The 19,520-nt window shown below is 38.5% G+C and overlaps 1 protein-coding gene across 1 annotated transcript in view; it reads left to right on the top strand.

The window, feature by feature from the left end:
- Positions 1-212: 212 nt before the first annotated feature.
- Positions 213-19,520, top strand: part of LOC140238795 (neprilysin-1-like) — a 65,206-nt gene continuing 45,898 nt past the window's right edge. Inside the window, exon 1 of the mRNA XM_072318692.1 lies at positions 213-505. The gene's annotated coding sequence lies outside the window, so the exon portion shown is untranslated. The remainder of the gene's footprint in view (positions 506-19,520) is intronic.

Below are 19,520 nucleotides of genomic sequence, written 5' to 3'. Positions count from 1 at the left end.
CAATGCCGACCCGTCTTGAGCGAGACTAAGAGCCTAATGATGACTAAACTTTTGAAGGTGACTCCGATGCTCAAGTTTGTAGTGCACAAAATGTTCATAAGAACTTTCACGAGTATGATTCCGTGCGCGCAACGAGTCTCGTCCCGTTCAGAGCGATTCGCCATGTGTTTAACGTAATGACACATTCACTATTCGTTACTGGTGATGCAGGATGTAAACTTACTGGATTTTTGTCCATGAGCGAGCAGCAGCCATCTATAGCAAACTCTCCTTTCGCAGGGTCAATGATCAACGATCTCTAAAAATTACATATCACCTCTGAAAGGAAGCCGCCCGCGGGGTGCTGACTTCCACGGAAAGTTGTTACAGAAATACAACAACGACTAACTGCCCCCCTGCCGTAAGAAAGGCCTGTGAGTGAGTGATATCTTGCCGTTATATCAAGACCGACCATATCAAGCTTTTGTTGTTGTTGTTTTGCTCTCTCCCGGAATAGATCAAGAAAGTGAGTATCGATCGATCTTCATTTACTAATTCGTTTCATAATCATATCACAGTTGTATATCAAGTGGAAGATAATTATACATCCCGCTTTGTACCTTTGATCAATCAAACGGTAAAATTGCTTGAATTTTTTTCTATCCTAATATCGTTAATCTTACCCACTGCAATGATGATGATGATGATTATGGTGATGACGGCGATGATGATCATTAGGGTTACGGGTGCTATAGTATTATAATTCTTTTTTTTTTTGTAAAGGATCTTAATGACTATGATTATATTTATTACAATCATTGTTGTTATCATTATCGTCATTGTTATCGTCATTAATTTGTTATTGTTTTGTTTTATTCCGCTAGCAATTATAGTTCAGATTCCTGCTTTTATGGAAATCGGGAGAATAACTTTTTTTCCGAACCCTGGTTTTAAGGCTGCGTAGGCCTTTTGTCAAGTACACAAAGCAATACCAACCCAATAATTTACAATAATCATAAAGAATACTGCAACATTTTGAAATACCAATAACTGACCTCTCGTTCATGTGATGGTGCGTTAAAGATCTAATACTCATCATCTTCTGCTGCACATTACTATCCTCTACTGCATGAATCTTGCTGGGCTCGATCGGTATCCGAGTAATCGTCTGTGCTTGTTGTGATGACAAAATTCATCGAAATTCGAAATGCAGTGATAAAAAAGGCGGTTTTTGTGGGGGGGGGGGGCACATTTTTGAAGTTTTATCAACGGGGGACGGAATTGTCATTATCTCGATACATGGTCATACATAAGCTGTCTGTGTCAGAACAAATTTTGAATTTCATTGCAAAATAGCCACTCAATTTGGAGATAAATGGAAAAAGGTGAAAGAGTAAAATAAGAAAAATAACAAAATGAGACAACATGGAAAAGGAGGGGTAGGAAGAAGAAGAAAAAGAAAAAGAAGCTGAAAAGAAGGGATTTGAAGAGGAAGTCGGAGAGATAGAAAACAAGGGGCAGGAAGAGAAGGTAACGAACATAATGATGGAAATGGTGCTTAAAATTCAAGATACCGGTACTTTATGTTACCTGCATGCACCTAGACTCCACGCGATACTTGCGTAGCTCAAGCACGGTGGAGTTGGGATTAAGTTTTACCCCTTTTTCATTTATGTCTGCAAACCACTCAGGACTCACTTGAATCTCCCATTAACACAGGAAATGCATAGCTATGTGGGAAGAGGCGGCCGTCATCGCACAGCTTTAAGTGCTAAGATTTTCAAGGGGACCCATTCCTGTGTGTATACCAATAGAAGCGCGATTCATGACGTTTGCTTCCATGAAATATTTGCACACTAAGCCATACGTTGACTTTACCCACAAATATAACCCTAATCCTAATCCTAATCCTCACATCAAACTACACCTACAACCTTATTATCAAAACCCTAGCCCTTAAGTCCTTCAAGAAAATACGACCGGAGCACTTGTCGCAAAAGCGTATGCCGTGTCACCAGAATCGAACACAGCGCTTCTATACTCTTTGGTGTACAAGTGTAAAAGGGCAACGACTGAGTTTGAGTTAGAGTTTGAGTTCATTCATTTGTAACAACAACTATGTAGGCCCACAAGAAAATTTGAATACCTCATGGGTAATCTAACACTACATGTTTGTGTTATCATCAACATAAAATATACAACCCATATAACAGTCTATAAGTAATCTAAGAAACATATCAAAATACATAATGAATGAAGGATAAAGTAATCTAGAACTACTTAGCAAAAAGAGCTTCATGGATCATACAATATTGATGATTATAATGTACACATAATGTTGCTAAGAATGAAGGTAGATAGCACAACTGCTGATGCCAGGTATTGTTCCTTTAACACGTATTACATAATGAACAAATGAAATATGTATCAAAATGCTTTCATAACGTTTTCGATTTGTAGTACCTTGTCTATACAGATTCTATGTGTTTTGTTATTTTACTTCGGAAAGACTTCCTGGTATCAAGTTTTCTTACTTTTTTTTTGCAGAGCTTATTCGATAATTTAATTCCTATATGAAAAACTGAAGTGGGAATACATAAATTCATACCTGCAATTACCTCTCATGTTGAAGAAACCAAGCGGATATTGTTACAATGAGTATTGAGAAATACCGATGTGAAATTAGGAAAGGGAAACGATTTTTTTCAGCACTTATACTACAGTTTACGGACAGATCACCCATATGGATGTCATAGCACACTCTAAGGTAATAGTCCCATACGTTGGTATCTGTGCTGGAAGTTGTCGGAGCTCAAGTAATGTTGCTTGTCCGTTGTGACATTTTCTTTTTTATTATTATTTTTTTTTTATACGGTATTTTTTTTTAACCACATTGCCGAGGAAGTTATCAATGTAGAAAGAATGACAAACAGAAGATGAGGAAATGAGAAGAGGAAAGATCGAAAGAAAGTGGGTCATAGTTCGATAATGTTTAGCAGTAGTCCTTACATTTTTATTGTACCATTAACGTGTGTCTGGCTGATACCCATGGTAGCTTTCCTGCTGGTTTGGTTAAGAGGCGGGTTTGAGAAGTTGGATACGCGCCAAGAGCAATCCTAAGGGGGAAATTACCTCGAGCAGCCATACATCATGTGGATTCATTGAGTTTTATGAGGAAAATCGGACGATGCGTTCAAAAGTTCTGACTTTCTATAAAGTTTGGGCTACTCAAGTCTTAGAGATGTCTTTGGGTAAAATCCGCGCGCTATCATCGCTTGATAAGGAGATTCCACAACATTTGGTGGTGTCACTGTAGAGTAGCGATAAACAATATATATAAGGAGAGTTTCATACTCTTCACTACATTCTGCTGCCTCGGATGATACAAAAGAAAAAAAAATCCCACTAAAATTGACCTTACCCCTTCAGAAGGCAGAGAAAATGAAATAAGCTAAAACACATATCAGTTACAAGTGCATGAACAATTTACGTTTTTCATGAAAAAAAAAAAAAAGTTCAGTCTCTGTGTATCTCTTTTTATCTTTGTGCTATCATGGCATCACATCTTGCCCTAGTCTTTCCGTCCAGACGTGACTACGCATGGATTAATAACCCAAACTACGAAAAACGAATATTATCTTTTGAACGCTGGTTTGAATCTCCTCAAACTTATAAGTGTTGCTTCCTATAGATTATTGTATTTTGTATTCACCGGGTCCGCATTAGTGTCTTGGGTATAATTTCTCTTTAACCCTCCCTGTGCCATTGAGTCTTATATGGACAAATTTCACACGCTAACCTATAGACGGCAAATTAATGTACCATGCAAAGGGTTAAATATCTGGTTGGAATAGATAGTATACGGTTTTGACGTATATAATAATTACCGATGAAATATAATTGACTTCACTATTATTCTAACTGTCACAGACCACATGAATTTAAAAGAAAAAGGACACAATAATTACTTCCTTTAGCTTGAGGTCAAGCCTACAATAATGAAATCATTGTTCCTCTCTCTCTCTCTCTCTCTCTCTCTCTCTCTGTTTTTGTTCACGCGATATCCTGTGCACCTGTTAGATCCATGTCGTCATAACCACTTCGGTTAGCAAAACGGGTGCTGTTCGTTATTCCGAAGGTTCGCTATTCCGAAGGGTCGTTATTCCGAAGGGTCGTTAATCCGAAACACGCAATTCCCTATACCTAGAGGTTCGTTAATCCGAAAATGAAAAAGGGTTCGTTAATCCGAAAATTTGTGGCGTTATTCCGAAGGTTCGTTATTCCGAAGATTTGTTAATCCGAAAATGAAATTCGGAACAATGAACCTTCGGAATAACGAATCTTAGGAATAAAGAGCCTTCGGAATAACGAACCTTCGGAATTACGAGCTGTAACCTCGCAAAACATTATAATTCACCTTGCAACCTAATCAGCCTATTAGTTTGATTTTGAATTTAGTTTCCACCGACACGAAGGAGGCAATTACACAGACTCCCAGTAATCAAGCAGGGGACCGAATGCTTTGAATCGTCCCCTTCGAAAGGCTATACACACTTATGGCTAATTAAAGAGGAAATCCATCAAAAAATAAATAAACTCTAAAACGGAAGAAAAAAATCCCAACAGAACGTTCCAAAAATGGCAATTTTTTGATGACATTTTAGAACGGCATTCCGCCTTCGGAAAACTTTTCCTTCGACCAGTCTTTATGAATATTGAAATGAGCGAGTTGATGATAGCATGCCTTCGCAATTGTTCATGTATGTTATTCATGAAATTCGGAAAATATTTCATTTCTTTTTGTTTTAATAGCTAATACAGGTAAAAGCATATTCCCACTCCAAAATATATCAGAGTTAACATTTGTTATTTTTTTTTTTTTTTTTGGGGGGGGGGGGTGTTTTTTAAAGGCAAGTTATACAGCTGAAATATGAGATTTTTCTCATTTTTTCTTTGTTGGTACGAAAAAGAAATCGTGAGCGCATGACGTCATAAACTTGTTGATTTGAATATTCATAAAGACTGGTGAAGAAGTGTCTTCCGAAAAAAAAAAATGAAATTTCAATTATGATCATAACTTCTTTATTTCTTATCCAATTATGATACTTTTTGCACTTTTCTGCGAGGAGTTTTTCCGCTTTTTCTTTGGAAATTGTAAAATTTTGGAGCTAAAGAGTGACGCCTAAAAGGGCGCAACGTTATAAGGGCCCTGCGACTCTAACCGAGATCGAGCGCCTTATCCGTTGAGCCAGAACAGATCTAGGTCGGTAGCCACTGATCCCATGTTGTCGGTGAAACGCGAGCAACTGCATTGAACTGGGCAATTAAATTTTACCGAATTTGTCATAAATGTCAACGGATTTCTATCCCAGTAAATGTCAGTGAGTCACCCCGAAAAATGCGTTCTGTTGGAATAAAAAAAAGGAAGGAAACGTGTGTTCTTCATGTGACTATGAAATGGTATAAGTAAAGCCTTTTTTTTTTTTTTTTTACTATTAGAATTATATTTCGTTGTGTTAAATGATATGCCGCATAAATGCGAATGTCGCGGTTGTTTTCTCTTTCATTTCCAGTTACAAATAAAGCGCGGATCGCGTCAATATGATTATTTTACAGTCTGACGTCGAGGTGGTTCCTGAGCCTACCTTTTGGATTGCCAATTGGATTCATTCATTCAATACTTCATAAAAACCATATAAAGAAACAGAGAAAATACACAATATAAATACAAATACATTCAGATTCATGTCGTCAAGTGTAGGCCTACATAAAGTTATTGACATGTCTGCAAACGGATACATAATATAACATCAACGTCAGAAATTATGAAGCATTAGGAGCTTTACAGGAAGGCAGAGCCTTATATGAAGCCAAGTCCTATAACATGTACCAAATGGACAACGTATTAGCATCAAAATTACCAACAGCCCCAACACCACCAAAAAAAAAAGACACACAAACAAACGCGCACACAATTATACACATAACGAACATTTACAAGTTAAACAAAAATATTAATCTAAAAAAAAACATTTTCTACGATACGTTTATTCTAAAGATTGTCTCTCACTCAAATACTGCTTAAAGGGATGGTAATAGTATCGGTTGAAATGAGGATTGGGCTTTTAACTTTGTGCAAGATAACAAGAAAGCACTTATGAAATAGTACATAGCATGAGGAATTCAAAATTTATTTGATGAAAATCGGTTATAGAATGGCTGAGCCATCTAAAAACAAAGGAATTACCCATCTATTCCAACACACGCAAATAACATGTTCAACAACATGAATGAAATAGTTGCCAATGGTAATTCAAAAGTTAAACTTTGATCATTTCTTCATAATTCACTAATGTGAACACAAACACACACACACACACACACACACACACACACACACTCACACACACACAAATGTCCGTGAATGACTGAAAAAACCCCACACATTGTAATATCCATGTTTGTCATCTCTCGTTGCCAGCTATACCACCTGTGATGAACAATGATACAGCGCTTATTTCTTGAATGGTTCATTGAATTAGCTTTACACGCGCATACAAACCAGCTCGGGAGGTTTCCATTAGGTTAAGAGGTTTTTCACAATGTGCGGGCGGGAAACCAAGCCTCAGCTTCTTTACACGATAGTTCCGCCCTCCCAGCAAAGTAGTTAAGTGGATCTCTTTTCCGCTATAGGACGGTGCTCGCGTTGATCCCTCGTTTCCCCGGTTCCAGTGTTTGTAAACTTTTTTTTTTTTTTCAAACAATATTGTCTCACGCAACCACTTGTGGCGCTGCTCCAATTTCGGACGCGGCTGCCAAAATATTTGGTGTGTTGACTAACCCATGAATCGAGGTCAAGATCAGAGTCACCCAGTGTGCCCCGTCTAAGTCATTAGCCTTCGAGTTGGGGCAAGTAGAAAATTTTGTTGACGATGTTAACATGACCCCTTGTTGTCTTTTTTCTTTTTAAAGGCTGGAACATTGCCTCGCCATCAAAGGTAATGTTTGCTGATGTTTCCCCCTATGTATTCAGGTTTTTCCAGGTTTTATCTCGTTGGTGTAACTTCAAACCCAGTTTTCCAACACCCTCTATTTCTTTAAAAAGAAGACAATACACGAGTACATGAACACAACACAAAGATATGCTCTGCTGCATACTCACATGATATGATGTTATGCATAGTAAATACTACCCATACGCATACCATCTCTCTCTCTCTCTCACATACGCACACATACTAGTATATCACTGAGATGAAATCGTTTACACGAACTACAGTTAGGAGGCAGATAATCAGTATATATAGTATATAATAACAGTAGAATAATTGCATACTTCTATACCATAGAAAGACAAACCAACGGACGAGCCCTGACAGACAAAAAGGTTTCAAAGCAACGGGCTTATGAATAAAGAGATGAATAGTTATGAACAGTTTGATAGATTTAAAGTTAGATAGTTAGTAAGGTGAAGTCAGTCGGTATATGCCTAAAGGTCTAATAATTTTATTGTTCATATGTATCTTGTATAACGCAGTGAGACAATTATAATTATAAAACTCGTGGTCTTCTGCCAGGCAGCAAAGTGTACGATGTATCCAGTAATACAGAAATGACCACATCACGGGTGAGAATAGGAATGGTCATACCAATCCTATTTATAACCAGAAAACCACACAGGAAGCTACAAGCGCTAATCACGCCGGATTAATTTAAAGCTTACAACAGTCGCGTGGCTGTCTGTGATTTTACGCATGCGTGGGGTTGGCTGTGTGTAACGAGTATAGTGGTGTTCAGTGGGAATATCCCTTCTCAGGACAGCGTACTATGTAAAGAACAGCATATCAGAAGATCTTTATGCATTTGACTATTGTATGTATTGTGTTGTTGTTTTTGTTTATCATAAAGGTTCTATTCTTAACACGTCCAAGGACGGAGTAACAAAAGGATCGGTGTCGTTCACTAGAGTGAACGCCACGGCGCGCCGTCTGTCCATGCTTAGGCGGGCGCGCTTGCGTACATTGTATGTGAAGCAGTTTACTCATATTGAGGGGTGAAAGATTATAAAATCAATACATGTACATTATTTGGTTCACTAGCAAACTGAGTACTGTGACGTAATGATGATGTCAAGGCAATGTACGTGATTGTATTTTAATGATTTTAGCGGAAAGATAGAGGCTCCAAATTAATATTTTACTTCTCTTACACTCTGTTCTCTTTGTTTCTGGAAGGAACTATAGTAACTTTCTGTAGTGTTGATACACGCAAACACAAACACACCCCCATATATCTATCAATCTATATATGTATTTCTTCATCTGTCTTTCTATCTACCTACCTTTCATCTATCTATAATATGTATGTTTTTACGCAAATATTTGAGGGTTGATATTTGGGATTGCGGCTGCTTGAAAACAAAGAAAAAACAATTATTGAAATATATAGGATAATATATATATATTTGTACCTTAAATGATATAATAACTTGTTATGCAGCATCATGAAAAATATTCATTTTTCTCTATTTTGATGATGAACTTACTTAAATTTTTTTTGAAATATATATATATATATATATATATATATATATATATATATATATACTTATTTATTACAAGGGTTGTGAGCATGTGTGTATGTGTGTATTATGTGTATGTATGCATGCGTGGATATTTTGGGCGGGGGTTCGTAATTCCTTGTAAGCGCCGTCCTATTATCCCCTCTTCCGAGCGATGTCAAACTTAATTTTCGTCTGGGATCGCGTACAGTCGCTAACAGCCCGCCAAGCGGTGGAAGATGTACATGGAAGTTGTGTTATTGTACGTTACGCTAGTCTCCCATCAAGGCGCTAATGTTCGCTATTCCCTTTTTGATATATTCATTTTTATTTTTATTATTTGTGGTAAACATTTTGAAGCTCCCGTGTGTATTGGCTTGCAGAATAGCCACTGACATTTAATGCACCTAATTTTTTTTTTTCACTTGGCAGTAGGTTTGTAAAACTTTCTACGCTGGTTGAAGATTTCAAATGTACTTAAGATAACGTTTTATTCAAATGTGATGAAAGAACAAAAAAAAAAAAAAAATAAGGTGAATTATAGACATGCATGTTTCGTAACGTTGTCTCGATCAGTTAAAACAGTTTCACTTCACGAGTTTCCAATCGATTTGTACACAGATATTCAAATCATGTTCATTATCTGTCATTGCGCAACTGGAATCTCATTCACCCTCAAAAAAAGTTGAGTATGATAATTGAATAATATAAGATATATAGTTACCTTATTCAATATTATGCCATATTTGAAAAGAAATCTATATAGTGAAGCTGTGTGCATACTCGTAACTGTGAAGGCAAATCTTAAAGCCAATTTGAACATTGTGCGGCATTCCACAGGCCAAGCTGGTAGTCCCCATGCCTATTAATGACTGACATTGCGTAATAATAAAAACAAAAGGTTTTTATTTCTAGGGATAAGGGATAAAATGATTACAATCATTAGGAAGAAATTTTATTGCTCATATTCTTTTTCGTATACCCTCTTTCACGGAGGCTTTTATCATAATCCTCATCAGCATTAAAATCAAGACATTGACCCTCTCCGAACTGGTATTGGAGTGTAGCTCCTCAGTATTTCACACGGTCCATAACACTTTGGAGTCATGAACTAGACGCATTTTGTTTGTTAGTTTGAAAAAAGTTTTTAGTTTGGTAATGTGGAAACGTTCTATTTACTGTATTTGGAAACTTTCTAGCTTGTGTTCTTGGTGGGTTTTTTTTTTCCGTCTTTCCCGTCTTGGTTGTTTAGGTGTATTGCACTTTTTATTCTTAGTTCTGTTCTTTCCCTTTGAGCGACAATTTTTGCCTCTGGCAGACTTGTTACCTTCGATACAGGCACTGCAAATTTCCTGCACCTCCCGTTAAACCAAGGGCGCTGAGTAATCGAGTGCCGATATATTGCATGATTGCCTTGAACATGTATGCGTCTTACGTCACAGAGTCAAATGACGACTGTCAAAAGAGTCTATCCAGGGCACATGAACTCAAAAATAATCCATGCTTAAAGATGGTATGTTTGGGTGGTTGCTTTTAGATTTTGTGCTTAATTTCTTAGTAACATTTCAAAAACAAAAACAAAAACTTACTTTGGATAAACATCCGTGTCAGGCATAAATGACGACTTTACTCACCGTCTGAGTTTTTTTTCTTCTTTTTTGTTTAGACTTGCAAACAAAATAAGATGTTCGGCTACAGAGTTTATCACAGAATCTGATATCTGAATTTTTAACGTTTCAATGAGTAAACCAAGTTGAGATTCTAGCAAGTTTCCGAAGAGCGAGTGTGTATGCTTAACGCACGGATAGTATATCATTCATGTCATTATGTGTTATATGTGTAAAAAAAGACATAGTGCATACATACTCAAAAGACTGTTCAAGAACTGTTTTGTGAAAATTAGCAAAACTTCACAAGTCAACTGTTTTAACTCGTCTGGAATTACCCTTTAAGCAGAACAGAAAATTACTGATGCAGTCATTCCGTCTTAGTCACTCTATGATTTTAACTCAGATTTGCCACGCGCCATCTTAACTATACCTTAAAACGTTTGTGACCCTGCATCACAAAACACACAAAAAGTCGCCAGACATGGATTTTTTAGTTAAGGGCAGATTCTGAAAGAGCAGACTCTAAGTAAAAAAAAAAAAAAAAAAATAAACGTCTCAAACACTGAGGATTACATGTGGACGCTTTTACCTACAAAATGAGCAACAACTATCACTCATTTTTTATTAATACTTGAATTTGTGGTACCTGTTGATACACAGGAACAACAGCAAACAAATAAACAAACAAAAGATCAAACTAAACACGAACAAATAAACAAGCATGAATACAAATGCTGAGCTATTATACCAACTGAAGACATAATAACTGAACAATTGCACATGATAAACAAATCATATAGCGAACGAATAAAATACACACGCCAATGCTCGGGCTCCGAATGTACGTTGCTAACTAAATGCGGAAATGGCAATGCGGGGGTGACCTCAGAATGAATGATTCTAAATTTAGAAAGACAGGAAGGTTTTCTTCCGTGGGTTTTTCTTTTTCAATGATTAACACTAAATTTGGCAGTGAGGCAGAAGAGAACAATTGCACAGCAACATTCTGACTCTTAATCAAAAGGCCCCTCTCTTGAAACGCGTGTTTTCGCCCTAAGAATATGACACAATGGTGCGTGCTTGTAGGAATTGCGTTTTCTGTATGTCGTCTGTGGGTCATTCCTTACTGTTTCTCATGTGAAAGAACGTGGAAGGCTAATGTATTTATCTCTACATCCTGTTAACACTGCCGATTTCACTGTTTCGTGCGCTGGCAACGCCTTCATCAAATAGCCAGGGTTATGTAATTGATTTCATTGTCTTCTGAAAACAAGAAAACACGTAATTTTCCCCGAATCCCTTTATATTTGTCGGGTATTGATGAAAGGTTCGTTGTTGTGTTTGACTCAATTCTCTTTTCTCAAGATTCTCAATCCATGTCTACAGTGAACATTCGTTTATTGAACTAGATCGTTTGTAAAGAGAAATCGCTTTCAAAGCATATACTCTCCGTTTGGAAATTTTAAACACAATGGCGTCTTAATATCCAGTTTTCAAACATCCAAGCATTAAGAGCTTTGGGCTGATCCCTACAACATCTATATCCTGATAAATGAATGTCATCCGCTATGCTAGAATTCTTTTTTTTTTTTAATATGTACTGACAGCAGAGCTCTAAAAGCGACAGAGGACGGCCCGTGAGGAAAGAAAAAAAAAATGAGCATGTATTACAGTTGTGATTTTGCTTGCTTTACTCATTCTGACAGATACGACGGCAAGAGGAATTTAATGCGAGATTATCTTTATCAACATCACTTAAAATGTGTCCACGCTGAGACAGTAAGTTTTTTGTTCCATCTTACATTGAACATAAGCGACAGTGAGGATTGACTATACTTTGAGGCTCAAACGGGAAGCCATGTGCGATGGCTCACAAGCGTTCAAATTATCGCAATTTCCATGGCACTAAGTTCGGGTTTTGCTCAAATTTTCTCTGTTCACGTTCCATCAATAACAGTCACAGTCGATTTGTAGGGTGAAGTGTATTTTGTTTTAAAGGAACAGATCACAATATACATTGACATAAAAAGAGAACATTTCAGTCGAATGTATTGTCAACCCTGGGACGAAGACCTCATGAATACAGGTGAATATAAGAATAAAGTGTGATGATAAAAAAAGAGGGATGCAGCTTTGGGGGGGGGGGGGATTACTCTATCAATCACAACATTCATCTTTACAAAAGAGAAAATATGTCGAGACCCCTTTTTTTTCACTTTGTCAATCGAAAAGCTATATGGAAAGTGGATTTTGCATGACGAACTACCAGTGATCACTATGGTCATGATAACTCTCTTTTGCTTATCTGTCCCTCCTTTTGTTGTTGTTGTTGTTGTCATTGTTGTTAATTTGCAGCAAATGATATGCACCGTTCCCGGAGGTGATGGGTCATTTTCACAAATCCAAAGGTCTTTACCCCGAGGAATCGACTTAACGTGATTTCACTGCTCGGGTTCATGACCAGGTGCCAGATGATAAACTTCAAAAGAAATTTTAAAACTCCTTCTGTCGGCAGGGTCGAATTTCCAGATTCATGCCGAGCTTTGCGCGTCATGTTTTCCCTGATCCGGTCAATCCGTTTTACCAGATCGCAGAATTAGGGCTAACTACCTTCCGAGGACACACGTCATGACCCTGTGTCCCTCCCACCGTTCGGGGCCTGGCGTCATAAGTAAAAGAGTCAGGTGGGCGAAATACAGGGGCGAGGTCATTGGATGGGGTAATTGCCACCATCGCCAAAGTCGGGCTCCTTAATTGGTAACAGTGTATCACAAGCAGTGTCATCACAACTCAATATAAGTCAAACTGGTGACGAAGTTAACATATCAAGATGTGAATACACTATTCCAGAAGACACAGGTAAAATAATGTGTCAGAGGTAGAGATGCTAGCGGTAACTATCACAGTAGATGGTTTTGACTAATATTGTTTTATTCATTTCGATCTACGATGACTTCTTGACGCTTGCATTCTCACCTCTAACGTTTCTGCATCTGCCATTTTGACTCAGAAGTTTTACTCTGAAGATATTTTACTTGCACTTAGATGGCAGATTCACGTTTTCATATTGTCAACATTTTCCCCCAGACTTACGTCACTCTCTACATGCAGCATCGACTTCAAAGTGAAATCGTTTGTTTGCCTAAAGTCTGTAATTGTTTGCTAAAAGAGTGTGCCAGACAGAAAACTATCATTTCACATTTTTTTTACGTAGATTTGTTTGTGTGTCTCAACGTATGTGTGTGTCATATTGTGTATATGTATATTTGTTATCCACGCTGTAAACACGTTAAGCGGGAGGCCACGGATTTCCGCAAACATGGTCACGCTGTTGCATGTGAGTCCGCCGAATGCAGAGAGCTATCTATTTTTACTTCTTTACCGCAATCAGTTCTAGTTGCAGATTTCATGCGTGCGTTAGTCAGAGCAATATAGATAAACCTTCCGTCTTCCTCTGTCCCTCACTCATTTGGGAATTTAAAATGTCACCCGTTTTTTTTTCCTTCGAAAGCAGCAGCAACGATGTGTTAACCATCAATCGAATTCTCATCAGCAATCTAAAAAGACGACAGATTAATTGAAATGTCCTTGAATCCGTATCTGTTTGTGTTTAAACCTGTCCTGGTATTTTGAAATGTGGCTTACTACCTTTTTTATGGCGTTTATTAGAAAGTTACATTCATATCTCATGGAAACTTAGATACCATGGATTGGGGAGAGAGCAATAGTTAAATAATGATTTTTCTGGGATCTATGGCGTTTTCTGTCCAATGTCATGGTAGAATGAATTGTGTTGACAATATGAGGCTTGTTATACACTGAAGGGAGCAATGAGCGTTGGGGGCTTGTCCGGGAAGTAGTCCTGGTATGTATACGCAGTATACATAACAGGGCAGTGCGTCAGTTTTTGATAGCAGTGCACTTGTATACGCCAACTGAGGAGAAACGACAATACTACTAATTTTTTAAGTACCTTTATGAATTTAAAGGGACTTCCTACCTCTCCCCCCCCAAAAAAAAAAGGAAAAAAAAGAGGAAACTGTGATAGATTCAGCGACTGTTTACAGATTGCTTAAAAACTCAGAAGAAATTAGGGTAAAATTGGATGAATTGTTCAGAAATCATACATTTATGCATGTGTAAGGTATGTATATGCATATGTATTCAAAGAGGTTTATCTTTACGGGTAGTGTACAAAAGGACATGGAAAAGAAAGGAACAACGAGGAAAAGATATTGAAAAGGAAAGAAGGAGAAGAGGGCAGGGGAAAAGAAGAGGAGGAGACCAGAGGAAAGAGAGTTAAAGAACGTCAAAAGCAAGGTATGCACACCGAGGTTTTAGCTCTTAGCATTTCCAAATGGGTGTAGCTAAAATGGCTTGACCTATTGAACATGGTATCAATCTGTACCTTTAGTTCGATGGAAATAAAGAAATTGAATTGAATTGAATCATCATTGTTTAACAATCCAAACGTCCGCGCATATAGTGGTATCTCGGCATGCACAATTCACGAAAAAAAAAAAAGAAAGAAAGAAGATTAAATCTTCTTTCTTTCTTTCTTTAAATCTTCTTTCTTTCACAGGCGATAAATTTTATCGCCTGTGTGTCAACAGTTTGGAAATTATTCGGAGTTCAAAGTGTGGCCCAAAACAAACGCAAAACAACACAAACCAACAATGAAGAGTGTCACAAGCAATGCTTTTCATTTTCTCTTCATATCACTCCATATTAAACTTGTGTTGTCAGCATTGTTATCGTCCTAATCATTATTTGGAGTAATGTAAAAGTTGGTATTATCTGTGTCAAGTGTATTATTCTGGTAATTACCATTATGCTGGCGCGCGACAATGTAGTCAATATGTAAAATACAAAAACATGGTCAAAACGATTATACCAAGTCATTAAGTATATTACGGCAAGTAACATGAAATTTCTCGAGAGCTCTAAACGCTGCGTCATACCAATTGACCGGGGATTCTTCATCAGTTTGCAATTATTAAGGTAACAGCCACAAGAAACAATCTCCAGTGTTTTGCCATTATGTTGTGCAATAAAATTGGAACTTTTATCGTGCCATAAAGGGAGCCTACTTGAATACTGACTTGAAAATAATCAGCTGAGACGAAGATGATAAGTGTACTTATAACATCCACTTCACCACCAAAGTTGTTTTTCGCATTTTCATTAAATGTCTTTATGTAGACAGACATTAGTAGATAGGGAGAGAGAAAAAGAAAGGGGTTGTTACTTTATCATTGTTTTGTGACTTCTTGCCCCTGATGCATAAAAGTTGAGATTAAACATAAGTCAGAAAATTTAACGTTTATCTCTGTATACTCAATTCCTATTGGCTGATGCCTGACTTATGTTTGAATGATTTTTTTTTTTTTTTATGCAACAGGGCCCTGATTATACTCTTCGTTACATTTTTCTTGATTCGGAGGAAACGATTGATGCTAGTCAGCTATAGGAGGAAGAAGAAGATAACACGATTTCACATTTGATATATTGTGTGTATCAGAACATTTAATGGTCATTATGTTGGGGGGGGGGGGGCGTACATTGTCCTCATATCTATCCAAGTCTAAGATCACCACCAATCCATTCGTTTTATTTGCCCGTTGCCGTGGTGACGAGCCGGAAACATGCAGTTTATGGCTTCCATAGACACTGCACATTGTCGACTATCTGTTATCTATAAGCCAAAGAAGATAGCGGATGCATATGGAATCTTTTGAAAGTCGATATTCACAGTCACGAAATTGTCCTATTTGGACATGTATTTGGATTATCACAAATGGGAGGATACCCGGTAACAAATGGGATGTCAGATAAATGCGGTTGATCTATGATCAGGACACTGTATGAGCGAGGCAAATAAAGATGCCAGTGGAAATGGGAAGACAAATGACATGGTTATATGCACAACGGGCGTTCGTTGAAAATTTGTTCCGATTTTGAATGAAGCGGTTGTGTAACATCGCGCTCATGTTCTGCACCCGTACACAAAACAGAGTGGAGCATTCTTCATTGACGAAACTGAAAGCCAAATGGACGCAAAATTCACACACAAATTTAAATTGTTAGTAAACATCAATCCTAGAGTGTTTGCAGACCATTCGTTTTTACATTCTTTTCATTATTCTGCATGTATTTCGTTGTGATGGCTAAAGAACAGGACAGTTAATAAGTTGAGTGATTGCCACACATTAAGAACATTAACTCCATGTATATTACAAAAAGGATTCCCTCGACGTACGTGAGAGGGTGGGTGGAGTTGACTATTAGTTACTAGTGAGACGAGGGAGGGGTACAGATGAGATCCTTTTCACCTCCCTGGTGAGACTGGGGTCCTTCCTAGGTGGTGTACGATCGGATAGAAGCGGACATCTTTCCCAGTGAAATTGGATGGTATCCCTTGATTTCGGACTGCTTCAAACACAGCTTCGCTTCCCGTAGTGATCGTATGGGATCACATTTTTTGGTGATCTCCTGCTGCGTGTCGTTATTACGGTCGCAGCTTCCGGTCAGCGCCGAACATGCCAAGTAGCCTGCCTCTATACATCTGATAACTGTTGCCAATTTGCGTTTTTTTTTTTTTTTTTTTAATTCGAGATATTTGCCAGAGGGAGGGCGATACCCTGACTATCGGTTGAACGACCGCTGGTTCACGCCCCCAAAAGCCCGCTCGTGTTCCTGGGCAAATCCTGTCACCACCTTACCCGTGTGGACGCCGCGTGTGTGTGACCCACGACCTGTAGATTTGGTGTGTCCCAGGAGATTGCCATCTACTGACGTAGACGTGTAAAGTATAATACTCCAGTACTCTAAGACTACTGATAAGTACCCCATTCCATCTGCAGTGCACATACTCACACACTACTTAATACAGATACTCATTGAATGAGAGAACGGTATACAGAGTAAGAAAGAATGTAACAAAGTAAGAAAGAATGCCAAGTCAAAGGGAAATACAGATAAAATGTATCCACTTGGTGTTCTGTAATACAACATGGGCGTGATGTTACATTGAGCGAGCCCATCAATGTTTCTGCTCACACTGTAATTAATCATGTTGCTATGGCAACGGTACAGCATTGTCGTCAGACTAAGCTTATCCATTGCCCTCCTTGCAGTCAATTGGGCAGTGTTGTGGAGTAATGCAGCTCAATGACTGAATATTGGATAATAGTGGATGATGCCCGTTATCACGAAAGTTCGTTGTTCCGAACACATAATCTTTGCATACCCTGATGATTCTCATTCCGAAAACAAAATAGGGCTCATTCATCTGAACATTGTATTTTCATTAAGTTCGAAGGTGGTGACTCCGAGGGTTCAGTTCTCCGAAAATGAAATGGAATTCGTAAGTCCAATAATCGATAGTACGCTCGTAAATCCGGAAATGAAGTGCATTTCGTTCATCCAAAATGAAGTACAGCTGACTAATATAAATCGAAAAATGTAATAAGGTTAGCAAATGAGAGAATGGAATCGGATTTGTTAGTCGAAAAATAATTGAAGATTTATCAAACCGAAAAAGAAATGGAACGATAATGTATATTGCATGTTCGGGTTAACGAACCTATTTCCATTTTCGGACGATCGAACAGTATAACAGCCTTTTGAAATGACGAAACTTCGGAATAACGTGCATGTTCGGTTAACGAACCTATTTCTACTTTCGGACAATCGAACAGTATCGGAGTAGCCTTCCAAAAAAAAAAAATGAATGACGAAACTTCGGAATAACGAGATAAGTCACTGATAAGGATAGCAATCAATAATAGCATTATCTCATTTATTGCTCTATGATGGAGAGTGTAAGCGACGGGGAGTATTAAAGGAGATTTCAGATTGAAATGTGATGGTTGAATGACTCTCAGTAGGTCCTACAATAAGAGAGAGAGAAAAAAAAAACAACGTGGGGTGTTTGTGAATGTGAGAAGCATTATAGGTAACTGGTGAGCGTCTTGAGAACATCCGTTGACACATATGCGCGCGGAACGCACCTGTGATTTCGTCACATCATTCATGGTGACTTGTGACAGAGGTATGAAAGAGAAGGATATCATAATCACGCTACGAATTTTCAGAAAGGACTCGGAACTGAAAAAAACAAAACAAAACAAAAGCGAAATATCGACACAACAAACTTGGCTGTGTTTGTAAGGTGTAGGAGGATTGGAAGAAGCTTCAGTCTCCCTTGGGTGAGCAAGTCTGTAATGTGACCTCAGATTTCTCCTTATTCTCGACTCTGGACGCCATGGAAGAACAGAATCATTGCAATAATGAATCTGAAATGGGAAAATCCATCCATTTTGTAGTCTTTCTTTGATTTATGTATGACTTATGTATTGTTCTGTGTATTTTCTAAAGTGAAATGGTGAATAAACAAACAAACAAACAGACAAACAAACAAACAAAAAAACATCTTTATGTCCGAGGAGTCGAGAAGACCAGGGCCCCATTTCATAAACAAGATGTGGAGAGCATCTCTTGCTGGAGTGGCAACTTCCTATTGCAACAGCCAATCGGGAAGCTGGATACTTGTCATTACCATGACAATTGCCATTCCAGGAAGACTTGCTATCATACCAACATTTTATAAAATGTGGCCCTGATCTCATATCGCCCCTTCTGGCCTTCTCGGACCAGATAAAGGTCCAGAGGGCGAGGTATTATCTCGTCTTCTTGAGATGACCTCTATACAAGCTTGAGTAGAGAGTAGGAACGATCTCTCTCCAACCTCCCTGATTGAAGGCACTACAACTAGTCGAATGTAGTCGAGAACGGGAAAGAGAGAAGCGGCCGTGGGGAAATACATGATGGTGATATATCCGGCTCTTTTTTTTTTCCAGACCGTTTGAGGGAGGGGTGGGGACAAGATTCCTGACACGACATTCATGTTGTGTTCTAGCATCGGGTGTTGATCGTCGTGATTGCCAAGGAATTTCGACCTCAGCGGGCGACGGGTTAATTAATTTTCCCGCCAGTCCTTAATGGTCCGAGCACTAAGGATTCCCGGCTTTTCCCTATTTGCTCAGCTGGTGCGCGTGAGACGTATAATGACATGTCTCCGTCAGCGGGAAACGGGATGCGTAGGAGAGTGTGTGATTGTGCGTGTGTGCACGTGTAAGGGCGCCCTCGACCAGGTGCTTACTACTCACTTCCTTTCAGAGGGATCTCCCCTTGTGTTGTCCTGCCCCCGCATGCGGCTTTCATCAACACTATCTAGAGCTTCCAATATTCTTATTCGTGTCGCAGCCTTTTCGTCCAACTACATAATTCCTGTCGAGAACTGGACGGATGACACAATATTATTTCACAGAGCGCTTATCTGACTCCAAAAAGATAGGTATCGTAACATT

This window comes from Diadema setosum, chromosome 15 (assembly GCF_964275005.1).
Source record: "Diadema setosum chromosome 15, eeDiaSeto1, whole genome shotgun sequence".
Lineage (NCBI taxonomy): Eukaryota > Metazoa > Echinodermata > Echinoidea > Diadematoida > Diadematidae > Diadema > Diadema setosum.
This window is presented reverse-complemented; position numbering and strand designations above follow the sequence as displayed.